This window comes from Zingiber officinale, chromosome 11A, assembly GCF_018446385.1.
Source record: "Zingiber officinale cultivar Zhangliang chromosome 11A, Zo_v1.1, whole genome shotgun sequence".
NCBI lineage: Eukaryota > Viridiplantae > Streptophyta > Magnoliopsida > Zingiberales > Zingiberaceae > Zingiber > Zingiber officinale.
This window is the reverse complement of record NC_056006.1, coordinates 14,705,192-14,714,606: the sequence shown is the minus strand read 5'-3', so window position 1 is coordinate 14,714,606 and position 9,415 is coordinate 14,705,192. Positions and strand designations below refer to the sequence as shown.

The 9,415-nt window shown below is 36.7% G+C and overlaps 1 non-coding gene and 1 pseudogene across 1 annotated transcript; both read right to left on the bottom strand.

Annotated features, from left to right (window-relative positions):
• Window positions 1–1,944: 1,944 nt before the first annotated feature.
• On the bottom strand, window positions 1,945–2,052 carry LOC122033124. The gene has a single exon (XR_006126382.1). It is a non-coding gene; the product is annotated as a small nucleolar RNA R71 (small nucleolar RNA).
• Window positions 2,053–6,830: 4,778 nt separating this feature from the next.
• Window positions 6,831–9,201, bottom strand: LOC122031245 (annotated as a pseudogene).
• Between the last annotated feature and the right edge of the window lie 214 nt (window positions 9,202–9,415).

Here is a 9,415-nt window from a genome sequence, read left to right as displayed (position 1 = left end):
TGTGTGGCAGAAAAAATGAGGTCATGCCCCTTGCTACAAAAGGGGATTTTATCCCCTTTTCACTCATCTTCGGATTAGAATTTTCTCCCTTCTCCTTGGGGAAGAGTTCTTGATGTGTGCAATATTATGATCTTTTACGCATGTTTTAGCGCACATTCACTTGACTTATGCAAATATATTCTTTACATGATCGCATCTTTTATCTTGTATTCATCATATCTATTGTTTTGTTTGGATATCTGCTCTTTGTTTGGTTTTATGTTGACAGGGAAGATTTTCGGAGCTTGAACGGAGAGTATTGATGCACCGGAACCAACCAGACAACACGACCGTGTAACCCTACATGACCCTGTGGCCAGTTCTCCTTTGGGGAACCCTAAGGCTTCCATCTTCGCAGATCTACACAATATGTCCACCTCCGGATCTAGGACTTTATCTGAGGAGACCAACAACGTATTGATAAGCATTCCTCCCTTCTTTATCTTGTATTTTGATTGTAGGAAGCTTTATTTCTCATCTCTCGGTTGTATTTCCTATGTAATAGAGTAGATTTCCAGATCTAGGATGTAGGAAGTAATTATAATATATTGTTCATGTATGAACTATGTATTTGGATATTTTCTTATGCTATGATATGTTTATATCATCTTCTATGCGTGTTGTGTCTTGTATGTGTTTAACAAAATGTGTATGAGATTAATACATTTAGATGTAGAGTTTTGGTCATCGTGCAAAGGATGTGCTTTGGATTATATGACCATGAGATCCTGTGACAGAGGATTATCTTGAAACATGGATCAATTCTCTACTAGGAAGGCAAATTAGAGTTTTAGGAGTTTTTCCTAAATTAATGTTAGGAAGTGACTTGTGTAATATAGTGATTATATGATCGGGGGCCCTATGATAGAGGGTATCCCTTTAACCGGACTTTCTAGATTAGCTTTTCTACTTAATATCATTAATCTACTATTATTAAGTAAATCAGATAACTCTAGCGATTATATGACCAGGAGGGCCCTAGAATATCCCTTTAATTGGACTTTCTAAAGTTACTTCTTTACTTAATGACATTAGAACTGATATTAACTTTATAGTGTGACCTACACGGGATTATCCCAAACTTTAGTTAGAATCCCTACATGGGTCTAAGCATATAGTTAGGTAGAAAAATAATTCATGGGGGCATTAACTAGCATCATAGTGAAACTGAAGTCATAGAATAACCCCGAACCAACTTCACCTCCACCTCTTTGCTCACTTGTGCTCACTCACTCTCTCTCTCTCTCTCTCTCACTAGTGGCTAATCGACAGTTATTGTGGGATTGATATTTTATTATTTGATGATAACCGTGCACTTGCAGATTATACAATAAGTTTTTGGCATAGTTGTCAGAGACTATTTCTGATTAATATTAGTTGATTAGCATATGAGTTATTCTGGATATTTCTCTTTTTATTTTTAAATTTTCACATTCTCTTATTTTGTTTATATCTTGCAATTTATTTTTCAAATCCCTGCATTCTCTTTCTTATTTTTAATTTCGTACTTTTGTTTTTTCTATGAGCACTAACATGATAGACAGGCCTTTGAGAGAATTTTACTCACCAATATTTGCAAGAGGATTGAATCCCATTGTAAGATCACATCTTGATATTGTGAACTTCCAACTTAACCCAACACTATTTTCATGATTTAATCTCACAAATTTGGTGGAGAAAATTTTGAAAATCCATACTTACACCTTGAGGTATTTCAAGAATATTGTAGGTACAGTGAAGTGTGAAGGAGTCTCAAAAAAATGTTATTGAATTGCTGGCATTTCCATTTAGTCTCAAGGGTAGAGCAAAGACTTGGTTGAATTCCCTTCGTCCACAAGGCATAACGAGATGGGAACAATTAGAGCAATGCTTTTTGAATTACTTTTTCCCACCAAGTAGGACAACATTCATAAGAAACAAAATCATAAACTTTGCTCAAATAGAGGAACAATCACTATTCGAAGCATGGGAGGGATTCAAAAGTTTATTAAAGTAATGTCCTCATCATGGGTTGGAGAAATGGCTCACTATGCATATTTTCTATATGGGGATTTCTTTCTCGAACAAGACATTATTAGATTCTGCTGCAGGAGGTTCATTGATGAACAAAAGTTTGAACGAAGCATATGAGTTAATTGACCAAGTGACACAGAACCTCCAACAGTGGTCAAATCAAAATTGGATAAAACCTTCCCCAACAATCTCAGAAGTGTAAGCCATGAATGCAAACGTGAATGATGAACAAGAACTATTGCAACCATTCAAGAGTCTTGAGAACCATATAGAAGTTATCATCAAGCAGAATAAGAGGTTCAGACAGTTAGAAGCTAAGTCAGATACAATGAGTTCACAATGCATTGGACCTCCACTACAACCCTCAAGAAAACTCGACCCACCCACCACTCCAACACGGATTTATACACCATAGGTAAAGTTTTCTTAGCATGTGATTCATATGCTTCAAGCTTTCAATGAAAATGACTTTATCCCAATGCCTCCACTAAGGGCTCATGTACCACAAATTTCTTTTTCACAAAAGTTGGTGGAAACCAAGAACAATGAAGCATTTGGTAAATTCTATAATGATGATGGTGATGGAGATGTGATGTCTTGCAAATTTTTAGATTTCCCTTTGGGGATCGTATTTGTTAATGGTGAGATAAAGTTTTCAAATGATAATTGTGATGAGGATAATCAATTTAAAACCACCAATGAAGTTGATAACTACCTGTGGATGATATTGATATCAGTGTACTCTTATCTACTAGTGATGATATTGTGGAGAAAAGTGTAGGGACTTGCGCTATGGAAGCAATGACCCAAGAATCACTTTCCTTGATTTCACAGGTTGCAATGATCAAAATTATTAGAGATAAAAGTGTAAGGACTTTTGGAGAAAAAGCAAAGCCTCAAGAATCATGACCTTTTGAAGCATCACCACTAATGCTAGAGCTAGGGCCCTTACTTGATCAAGAAGAAGTTGTTGGGATCTTCACGTAAGGTGCAATCTGAGCACGGGCAGAATAATGGTATACCACCAGTTTGGCAAAGTCGAGGCTAGAGTTAAACTCTATCCCTTTAAGATGAATTTGCCCCACACACGGTGCTCACGGCACATGACAATCGTCTTCCAAGATACAACGACTTTATCTTGCGATAGCAACACTACAAATCACAAGACCTTTGAACCGAAGAAGCTTCTCGAACTCTCCAATGCAAGTATGGAATGCAATGCTTGCTTTGCTTGGAAGGAATTGAGTAAGTGAAATGAGGATGTGAGGGGAATTATTTATACTTAATGAAGGGGTATAAGAATCTCTTGGTTCAAGTAGATCTCATCCATCCATTTTGAATTGGATGATGTAGATAGCATCTTTTCCTAAGAGACACACTACCTCTTCATTAGATGTCACCCTTTGGAAATCAATGAATGAGATTTAGCCATCCAAAGGGCACTTAAACCTTTCAAGTTGAATGATTAAGATTTGTTAATCTTGATCTAACGATTAAGATTTAATTTCTTATTTATATTAAATTTCCAACCGAAGTTGTATCTACTTATTTGAAAATTTCAAGTCCCTTTGAGCGCTCTGACGTAAGTATTTCTTGTGATCTTTTAGAAAATTTCATAGAGGTACCTGAGTTAGATTTTGTTGGATGTGATTTTATTTTTGATAAGTCCTTAACTAAACTTGATATAGATCGAGTTCTTACTTATTTAATATGTATGTGGGAGGTGTTCTATTTCTTTTGGTGTTTAAGTTTTTATGAGGCATAGAATTGGAAGTTCAGACTGAACCATCTCTGTCCGCCTGAATATTCTTTCAAGGAGACAAAGATGGAGGGAGTGATACTTCACTTTATTGTTCCTATGATGATAGCTCTCTCCATAATAAAATGGGCAATTGGAAGAAAAGTTTGGAAATTTCAAACTCCGACCAGAGCGAGATTTCAAAAAACCCAAATAAGGGGTCAAGCCAATGACCTAAAACAAGCACTTCTTGGGAGGCACCCCAAGTTCTTTCTTGTTTTCATTTAAGTTTTTTGTTTCTTTCTAGTTTCTTTTCTTTCTTCATAATAACCCAAATCTTCCACTTAATTTTTCTTGTCTAACTTCTTTTTGTAGGACTCAGAGATGTGGAGGAATACAAATATCAGAAAGAGGGGTATCTTCATAACATGAATGTCTCAATTGCCATTTAGAGATCATCACTAGGTAACTTCTCTAATTTCAAAACCTCCTCCATAGTACATTTCTAGTTTTCATTGGGATGATGTCCAGGGGATGTGTTGGGTTTAGATTAGTTTTTGCCATATTTTCATATTTTTTGCATAATAAATTTTTTAGTTACATCATACATTACATTATAATTGTTTATTCTTTAATGCAAAAATGCTAGCATGCTTGTTCTATATTTCATGTGGTCTATTGTTAACTTATGGTGATAGTATGTTTAGTGATCTATCTTTTTCTATCCATGATAGCATAAAGTGAGCAATATTTTACTATAAGAGTTTAAGTATTGACCTTGTTTTAGGATATATTTTCACTTTGCTTAGTTTTGATGGTAGATAACTCTGAAAATAGTCATGATTCATAGAACTGGACTAGTACTTGTGTTTCTAAGATGACATCTCAATTAGATTTTTGTTAGTGGATGATCTCGGATCATGGCAACTCACTTGGAAAAATTAAATCCTTGCATTTGCATTTGTATATTTGCATTTGTGTTAGTGCTACACTTTTAAAGCATAAAAAAATCATTTGAATAATGGATATAAAAACTATTATCGTGAGTGAAAATTAACAATTTACCCATTTAAGACTGAGTTAGGTTACTAAAAAAATAAACATTATGTTTTTCTTGATTCCAATAGTCCTTTGAGACCTTGTGTAGTTTTAGATATATAAATCATGCATGTGATAGGTAAGTTCCTATCGCTGGGAGCAAAAGGAACACAAAGATTGTCGTGAGTGAAAAATAACAATTCACCCCTTTGAGATCAAGTTAGGTTATTGGGGAAATAAACGTTATATTTCTCTTGATTCCGAAAAGTCCTTTGAGACCTTGCGCAGTTTCAGAGATATAAACCATGCGTGTGGCAGGTAAGTACCTATCGGTAGGAGCATAAGGAACATAAAGATATGACGACTTGATTAGGCTTAAAGATCGAAACTTGATAAACTTAATGCACTATTGTACTGAGCATGAAGAACTATTCCTTAAGCTATACTCAAACAACTTTTGTATCCTGCTCACCAATAAAATCATTTGATAGGATTAGACTACCTCAAAACAAAGTTAGTATAGTATAATAGTAATAATAATCCTATAAAATAAAATTAGAAATAGATAAGTATGCATCCATAATATGACAGTTAGCACTGTCATGATCTCGACTTAGAAACCTTCATTGGTTTCTCGAGTCAGATCACCACCTAAGGTTGTCTCGATTGGGACACGACCTCACTATTCCTCTCTAGGAGCTTACCTCAACTTACCAGCCAAACATTTGGTCTTCTAGACCTGTTTGAACTTTTTCTAATCCTACTTAGTGTCTGACCAACTTGATCGACTAAGACTTTCCTGCAATACTTAGTTAGCAAAATAAATATAAAATAGTAAAGTAAAATAGTGTTAGCAGCATTCAAAATTCACTGATCCAGTCGATCAAGTGTGGTCGATCGGAAAGCATTCTGTTACACTTGCTTGAAGTTTACTCTTTCAAGACTTTTTATTTGCCTAACATCCAGTTATAACTAGTCACTTGGTGTACTTCTCAGCACTGTCAAACCTTCAGTCACCTTAACCACTTGGACTTGCTAGTCATTTGGCAGACTACTCGCCACTGTCAAGCCTTCAATCACCTTGACCACTTGGACTTGCTAGTCACTCGATAGACTTCTCTCACCACTGCCAAACATTCAATTACCATGATCACTTGGATTTGCTAATTATTCAGTAGATTACCATGGTGACTTGCTAGTCACTCGATAGACTTCTCACCACTACTAAGCCTTCAGTCACCTTGACCACTTGGACTTCATTAAACATATTGTCAAACAAATATCAAAACCTAGAAAGTCGATTGCACCAACTCGACTCACTACTCTTCTCAATTAGCTCAACTCTTTGACTTAGTCCTCGTTTACTTAATGGGACAAGGGCATAAGCCCTTAGGCCCAATGGACTCCTATCTTGTGGGTTGGCATCATAAACACTACAACACGTGGAATTATCAAAGCAAATGGAGTAGTATGATTATACAAGATATAGAGTATGGGTGATATCATATAGCAATGGGATGCCTTCTTTACCATGACACGATATCCAATTAATGAGAGAGAACATCATCTTAGCGGTGTAAAAAAAGAGCTCACATCCGTGGGCCAAGGTATGCATATATATGCTATCATATAAACGTGCTCTACTTCTCTACTATTCATTTTCTCCATCTTCTCCTCCACTAGAGACTAACTTGAGTGTCGAAGTGGTTGAGATAGGGCACCCATGGTCTCCATTCTAACTAGTCTTCTCCCAAGTTTTGCAAGCATTTTTGGTCGGTGCTCCCTTCCTTCATCTTCTTTGGTGCGCAGTGACTTCATCAATATAGAAGATAGCTGCTCATCGATGACTTACCTGTTGGTCGTCTCAGACAAGAACAATACAAAAGCTAGTTTTATTTGGTAGTCTAAATAAAAAGAAAGTGCACTCACTATGACCTAGTATCTAATTATGGTATTGTCTTATTATTTAGTTCCAGAACTGTATTGGAGATGAACAACATGCTCAGTTTGATTTAGATTTTGCCGCCATTAGACATAGAGCATGCTTCCTATGCACAGTGATCCCTGACCTTCTTTCATGCTCACAATCCCTTGCTTTATTCTTGGTGGCAACTACTAGTCAAAGGAGTACAAGGGGTTGGCAAGCACCACCTCCCCCATCAGCATCCCCAAATTCTTCCCCATGTAAATTCTTCGCCCCTTGCTAAACTGAATCAGCTTGAAGTTATAGTGCTCAAACGAGTCCATAGCCGGCGACACCAGGTTCACAAACCTCTCCGAGTCGAACACCTCTGGTCTCTCCTATTAGGTTACGAGGTTGCAAACAAACTCCCACATTGAAAACACATAAGAAAGATCATAGGTTTATAAGGAAAAAATCTATATTGGTATGAGGCCTTTTGGATAGAACCTAAGAGCAAAGCCATAAGGGCCTAGGTCTAAAGTGGATAATATCATGCCATTGTGAGATATCTAAATTCATTTTGGTCCTAACAATTGGTATCAGAGGTAAGACTGCCAAAAGGTCTAACCGTCGACTGTGGACAAGAGCTATGGTCTAATTGAGCCATGTGAGTAGAATATTAACCTTGAACAAAGGAAGTGGGGGCTTCTATGTCCGAATTAAGAGGACTAGACACCAGGTAATAAGTCCTAGTTGCGGCTAGGCAAGGAAGTCCTAGTAGGTCGGGTAGACTGAGGGGTAGGAAGACCTGGTAGGTCTAGGATCGGACGTGGGAAGCCTGCGGTCCTTTGTTTGAAGGAGGGATTGTTGGGTTGCAAGGTTGCAAACAAATTCCCACATTGAAAACATATGGGAAAGATCATGAGTTTATAAGAAAAAGATATCTCTATTGGTATGAAATATTTTTGATAGAGTATAAGAGTAAAAGCATGAGGGACTAGACCTAAAGTAGACAATATCATGCCATTATCGAAATATATAAATTCTTTTTGGTCTTAACATCTCCCACACATCCGAATCCTTACTGATTGTCCATGCGTTCACATAGATCATCATCTTCTGAGGAATTTGGTACTCGTCACTTAAAGTTATTGGGTGCATGGTTTCCCGGTGGACGAGCATTGGCACTGGCGGGTGCAACCTCATCATCTCCTTGACTATGCGTTTGAGAAAGTGAAGTTGGTGCAGGTCACTCTCCTCCACCTTTCCTTTACTTCTCCCCACACATCTTCTCACTTCTTCTTGAGCTCTCTTCATCAACTCTGGTCGTTGGATGAGCTTCGCCATCGCCCATTCAACCACCACCGATGAGGTATCCATGCCGGCGATGAAAATATCCTACAAAACAGCATTAGAAAGAGATAAGTATGCATGCATTAATATGATAGTTAGGACTGTCATTATCTTGACTTAGAAACCTCAATTGATTTCTTGAGTCGGATCACCGGCTAAGGTTGTCTCGACTGGGACATGATCTCACCACTTCTCTCTAGGAGCTTACCTCAACTTACCCGTCAAACATCTGATCCTTTAGACCTGTTTGGATTTTCTCTAGTCCTACTTAGTGGCTATCAACCTGATCGACTAAGACTTTCCTACAACGCTGAGTTAACACAATAAATATAAAATAGTAAAATAAAGCAGTGTTAGCAGCATTTAAGATTTACTGGTCCGGTTGACATGGTAGACCAGAAATTATTCGGTTACACTTGTTTAGAGTTTACTCCTCCAAGATTTTTCATTTGCTTAACCTCCAGTTAGGACTAGTCCCTCGATAGACTTTTTATTATTGCCAAGCCTCCAGTCACCTTGATCACTTGGATTTGCTAGTCACTCGGTAGACTACTAATGACTGCCAAGCCTTTAGTCACCTTGACCATTTAGACTTTATTAAACATATTATTAAATAAATATCAAAACCTTAAAAGTTGATTGCACCAACATAACTCACTACTTTGAGCAATTAACTCAACTCTACGATTCAATCCTCTTTTAGCTAATGGGTCAAGGGCCTAATCAGGCCTAATGAATCCCTATCTTGTGAGTTGGCGTCAATAACATTATGGAATTATCAGATCACATGAAACGGTATAATTATACAAGACACGGAGTATGAATGATATCATACAACAGAGACATAGCAAAAAAGATATCTTTTTATCATAACACAACATTCAATTAATCAGAAGAGAACATCATCTCAATAGTATTATAAAAGGAGCACTCTACTCTGATTCCTCTAATCTAAGAGCTAAACTGCCCTACATTCCATCCATTTAAATACGGCAATTTAGCACGTAACTTTGACATTTATGGAAAATATCTTTTACCATTATAATAAAATTAAAAATTGCTCAAAACAATTCTGTTTTTGTAACCACAAGCTCACCGTGAAGATCACGGCTACCATTTTGTCACCATCTATAGGTCGCGTACATATTTTGCGACGCTACAATCTTTATCTTGAGTTTGTCGATTAGAGATATTTTAAGTTTTTTTATGATTTTATTTTATTATTGTCATTTTTTACTAAGAGAAAAAAATGGTATATTAATAAAAAATAAATATCCCTTTTTGTAAATATAAAAATCAGGTTGATATGATAAATTGTTAATTTATTGCAA